The sequence below is a fragment of the Tupaia chinensis genome, unplaced genomic scaffold (genome assembly GCF_000334495.1).
Source record: "Tupaia chinensis unplaced genomic scaffold, TupChi_1.0 Scaffold000074_1, whole genome shotgun sequence".
NCBI lineage: Eukaryota > Metazoa > Chordata > Mammalia > Scandentia > Tupaiidae > Tupaia > Tupaia belangeri.
The window spans coordinates 1,026,596-1,032,094 of record NW_006159534.1 but is presented as its reverse complement, the minus strand read 5'-3'; the positions used below and the strand labels follow the sequence as shown (position 1 = coordinate 1,032,094).

Sequence of the window (5,499 nt, the reverse complement as noted above, 5' to 3'; positions counted from 1 at the left end):
ATCTAGAAACACAGTGAATGGAGATTGAGGAGCACAGTGATGAGATAAGAGAAAAAGAATAAGAAAACAGAGAGAGATAAAAAAGAGAGAGAAGAAAGAAAATAATTATTAAAAAAAAAATAAAAAGCAGCAATAAGTCTTCTTCTGAAGGCCTGCCCCTTGCCTCTCCTAGAGAGGAGGAGAAAGGGGATTATAAGCAAGATAAAGGAGGGTGTGAATGCCAAGAAAATAGTTTACCTTAAAAAATTGTAAAAAGGAAAAATTACCAAAAAATGAGAAGACAGAGAGAAAAACAGAGACAGAGACAGAGAGAATGCTAGAGGGGCTCTCTACCACTCAAGGTTGGGGGCTGGAGGTTGAATTATCAGTAGAAAATCTTCATTTCTCTTTTTTCTCTGAAATGACTAGTTCTCAGCAGCAATGCAAGAGGCTTCTTCTGAAGGCCTGCCCCTTGCTTCTCCACTTGAGTTTGGGGACTGGAGGCTGGATTATCAGTAGAAAATCCTCATTTCTCTTTTTTCCCTAAAAATAAAAAAAAGTCTTTTAATTAATTAATTAATCGTAAATTTGCTAGAGAGCACATGTTCTCACTGGAAAGATACAGGGAAATTGAGAAAGTGCCCTCCCCACCCCCCCATGGGGAATGGTCACACTGCAATCCCTTCTCCTCCATTTCTCCGTTCCAGATTTTGGGCATGTGCACACAGGCACCCAGCATGTTTTTCAAGCCACTGGGTCCAGGACTCAAACAGCACAGTAAGCCATGTGGGATCTACCTTTACTACCACACCACCAGCTGACTCCCTTGCACACACCCTCTAGCAAATTTAAGGAAAAAAAAAAAAAAGAGGCTTATCTGGTGGCACAGCAAAAATGCAAAGTTTAGTGAGACTGACCCACATGGGAAGGTTTTGGGTTTGAGTTCAGAAACCTCCCTGAGTACATCAGGCATATTCATGCATGCCCATGATCTGGGGCTAGCTGAGGCTGGAAGTGGACCGTGCTGTCGAAACCTTCTTGGGTGATAGGCAGTTAGCTAGAAATAAGTGGTCAGCCCTAAGAAAATAGCAAGACATCAATCACATCAGTTACAACTTACCAGGAGTTATATCAGACCCTCCATGAAACACCTTCTGGGGCTGGGAAGGAGAGGCAGATCTCATTTTCTTTTTTAGTACCTGAGGAAGACACAGAGATGGTTTTTTAATTTCCCTCTTATCATTCCTCATAAATACAAAAGGACCCAAGAAGATGTTTTCATTAACATCCTGATTCCCACTAGGGCATTAAACTAATTGGGTAGTTCATCTAAATAAGGATGCCCATACCTTCGTTTTTTAAAAATTTATTATGTTTTATTTATTCATTCATTTTAATTTGACCAGAGAGAGATACAGAAAGAGAGAGAGCAAGAGAGAGAAAGTGAGAAAATAAGCTGCCAGGTCCAGGACTCTAACCGTGGTCAGCCATGTGGGAGTGTCCAGTGCCCTAACCACCATGGCACCTGCTAGTCCCAGGACGCTCATACCTTCTAAATCCACACTGATTAGTGGGATTAGGTCATTAAATTCCTCACCTGTGAGAGAGACATGCAAGTGCAGGAGAAAGTCTGCAAATTCAAATAAAGAAGCCAGATAGTATGACGGACCTTCCTCTCCTAAATATTCATTCTCAAGTCTAATAATCTGTCTAATGCCTAAACCCATCCCCAGTACAGCTGTCCTTCTCTGGCAGCTGCCCACCTGCATGCCTTTCGGGCATGGGGTATACTTTTATTCTATTAAAAATCATCACTTCCCTATTAAAACTTCCCTTTTTCTACTTTACAATTATTTGTCTTTTTTCACTTTGCATCTCTGAATGGATCTCTAATCTTAGAGATCTGGACCTAAAGAATCAAGAATTTTACATAACGCAGGTCAATGCTCCCATCCTATGACCGTTGGGGTAGAAACCCTGTTGAAAATGTTGTCCCTCTGTCTCCATCTCTCTCACTCGTGAAACAAAGAAAGAAATAAGATTTATTTTGTTTACTTGTTTGTTTGTTTTGTCATAGGGTGCATGCACTTGCCAGAAAGAGACAGAGAGTGAAGGAAAGCGAGAAAGCACCCCCAAAGGGGGAATGGTTATACTGCAATACTTTCTCTTTCATTCTCCTCTTGTGTTTTTGGGCATGCACACACATACACCCAGAAATTTTCTTTGTTTTTGTTTTTGTTTTTTTGAGAGGTTTTTGCTATAGGGTGCGTGTGCTGATTGGAAAGACAGAGAGCCAGAAAGCGTGAAATCCCCCCCCTGGGAGGATGGCCACGCTCCAATCCCTTCTCCTTCATTCTCCTCCCAGGATCTTGGGCATGCATGTACATGCTCCCGGCGTGAGTTTAAGCCACCAGATCCGGGACTCAAACCGCAGTCGACTACATGGGCGTCCAGCGACATAGCTATTACACTAACTGCTGGTCCCACCCAGAGTTATTTTCAAGCTGTTGGGCCTGAGACTTGAACTGTGGTCGCCATATGGAAATTCAATGCCTTAACCACCATGACAACTGATGGTCCCAGGAAAGAAAGAATTTTTTTTTTAAGTGGTGGGGGTGAAAGTGGTAGAAAACATTACATGAATTCTTACCCACCTCTGTTTTTGTCACTTCGTTTCTTATCCTCATACTCTCTCAGTTTGCAACCTCATTCATGTGTGCAAAATGAAAAATGGTATTAAGTGAGCTTATTTATGTACACTGTAGAATTCTGAGACACTTAACTAGACTCTTTGATCTATGTTAACTAGAGAAAAAAATTAGCCTTGCCTGTGAAGTGACCGCTCTGGGGAAGTCCTGGGTAACTACAGTTACAGGTTTCCTCTGTCCAAGGAGGACATCTAGAGGATGATTTGAGAAGTGTCCTGAAATGCTTCTGCAAATCGTTTCTTTGCATATTCCATCATAAATCACAGATCCTATAGGTACAGCCATGGTAAATATTAATGTACAGCTGATCTTTCTTTCTTTTTTTGATTGCACACATATATTTAAAAATATAGTTTTACACAGGATGTTAAGAGCACTTTTCTTTATATTTTACAGAAGGGCTTGAAACATATAGACTTTCTATTAATATTCATACCATACATAGCACATCCAAACCTAACTCCCAAATAGATACATTGCAATTTGTTTATAATTTAAAGGCTTAATGGTAATAGTGAGGGGGAAGAGTATGTAAGTTTATTTTCCATAACTGACTGAAAAATAAATTCAAGAAATCGTAAATCGAATTTAATATGGTCTCATGCGCCCTGAAGGAGGTGGTGCCTGATTTGGAGGGGTAATCGCTGTGTCCAAATAATCTCCTTTTTGGAACTTTTGTGACTGCAGGGTCATGGAATCATCAGTCCCCTTTCTGCCCACATGGTGCTGCCAATCTCCTTAACTCCATAGCCAGGTCTTTTAAGGTCTGTAAAAACAATTGCAAAATTGAAGTGTGTGCCCTTCTTTCTAGCTTCTGAGTAGACTTCTTTTACTGAACTAGTTAGTTCTTTCAAGGTTGCATCCATCCAAGGGTAGATCTGCAGGTGGCTAGACGGTACTTTTCCGTGGGAAAACTCGTCCATTCAATGGTGGCGACCATTATTGGTGGCGAAAACCCGCAGCAAGAGAGGGCATGTCTTCTTGCAGTCTATCGGCTTCTCTGGCTCCTTCTTAATTGCCTCCTAGGTAAGCGCGACTCCACCGCCATCTTTCTTCTATGCCCCGTCAGACCTTTGCCCTGACCTCCCACCCCTGCAGGGAGCATAAGCACCTGTTTAGCTAATCTTTCTTTCTTTCTATTTTTTTTTTGCTGTAGGGTGCGTGTGCTCCCCAGTAAGACAGAGACAGAGAGACAGAAAGCGAGAAATCACTCCCCAGGGGGAATGGCCACGCCACAATTCCTTCTCCTCTGTTCTCCTCTCAGGATCTTGGGCATGCATGCACACGCGCCTGGCGTGAGTTTTAAGACACCTGGTTCAGGACATGAACCGAGGTCAACTACATGGGAGTCCAGCGACATAGCCATTATGCTAACTGCTGGTCTCTGTTTAGCTAATCTTAAAGGAAAGAAACAGACTAAGCTTTAGGACTGGCTCGTGGCACAGAGTTGATCTGCAGCTCACAGGAAGTCAGATCCACATCATGACTGTGGTTCAAATCCCTGGCCTGGTCCCATCAGGCACGCATATAGCTGCCCAAGAGCCAATAGGTTAGGCAACTGGAGGAAGGGATTGTGACTTGACCGGATCCTATGGAAGGTGCTCCCCCTGTCTGTCATGCACACCGTATCATGGAATAAAGAAAAAAACTTAAAAAAAAAAAAAGGTTACATTTACTTTCCAGACACAGTAGAGACATATCGCAGGGCAGCAAAGGAACTTATTTGAAAAGTTCATTAATTTTGTCTTAAGTGAAAGAGGGACAGAGACAGAGAGATAGTACCCCAAACAGGGCTTTGACCACAACCATCTTCAGCCAGACTTGGATCATGGATACACGTGTGCACGGCACACTCGGGGCAGTCTCCAGACACAAACCGATACCTCCCATGTGGGTCAGCCTCGCAGAGCACTGCATTTCACACCGTGCCACAGTCTAGTCCCCTCTTTCTTTCTTTTGTATTTATTTTTTATGTTTGAGCCATAGGGCACATGCACGTGCTGGAGAGAGACAGAGGGATGGAAAGTGAGAAATCACCTCACAGGGAGACTGCAATCCCTTCTCCTCTATTCTCCTCCTGGGATTTTGGGCATGTACACATATGTGCCCAATGTGGTTTTTAAGCTGCCAGATCCAGGACTTGAACTGTGGCCGACCATGTGGGATCCGGCACTTTAACGTCCATGCTTTTTAAAAAACTTTCTGACAGAGAGAGAGAGAGAGAGACAGACAGACAGACAGACAGACAAGCACCCTGGACAGGGTCTCACGCCATCATCCTCCCCCAACCTTGACCCACCAGCCTGATTCCTGGCTCACATATGCACCCTGTATATACAGGTCGACCTCCAGGAACTGAGCTGGAAGCTTCCATGAGGCCTCCAGGACTGCAGAGCGCTGTGCCACCACATGCCACCTCTGGACCTTCCCTGCTCTTTGTATCACCCAAACGGCACACAGCAAACACTCGCAAACATTTGTTGATGCTAGGCAGAAAAGCAATAGAAAAGTTCACAGCTCCCACGTGTGACCTGTTTTCTGTGGTCGCACTAAGGGCTGGGAGAATGCTTCCTTCCTCCGTTTCCCCACCCCCAGCTTCCTGGGCTGACTCATGTTTGTCCTGATTCCCATGATCAGGGCAGGGGAGTCGGGGGAACCTTCCTTACTCTGCCTCTGCGGTCTTAGGTCACTTCCCCTGCCTTAGCAGTTATCACAATGTATTCGAATTGTATGTTTTCTTGTCTGAATTCCCCGCTAGACTATAGTTTCCTGAGGAGAAGGAAATTTTGTCTGCCTTTTTTACAGCTGTAAC

The 5,499-nt window shown here is 43.9% G+C and overlaps 1 pseudogene; it reads right to left on the bottom strand.

Annotated features, from left to right (window-relative positions):
- Window positions 1-3,275: 3,275 nt before the first annotated feature.
- On the bottom strand, window positions 3,276-3,792 carry LOC106733769 (histone deacetylase complex subunit SAP18 pseudogene; annotated as a pseudogene).
- Window positions 3,793-5,499: the final 1,707 nt, after the last annotated feature.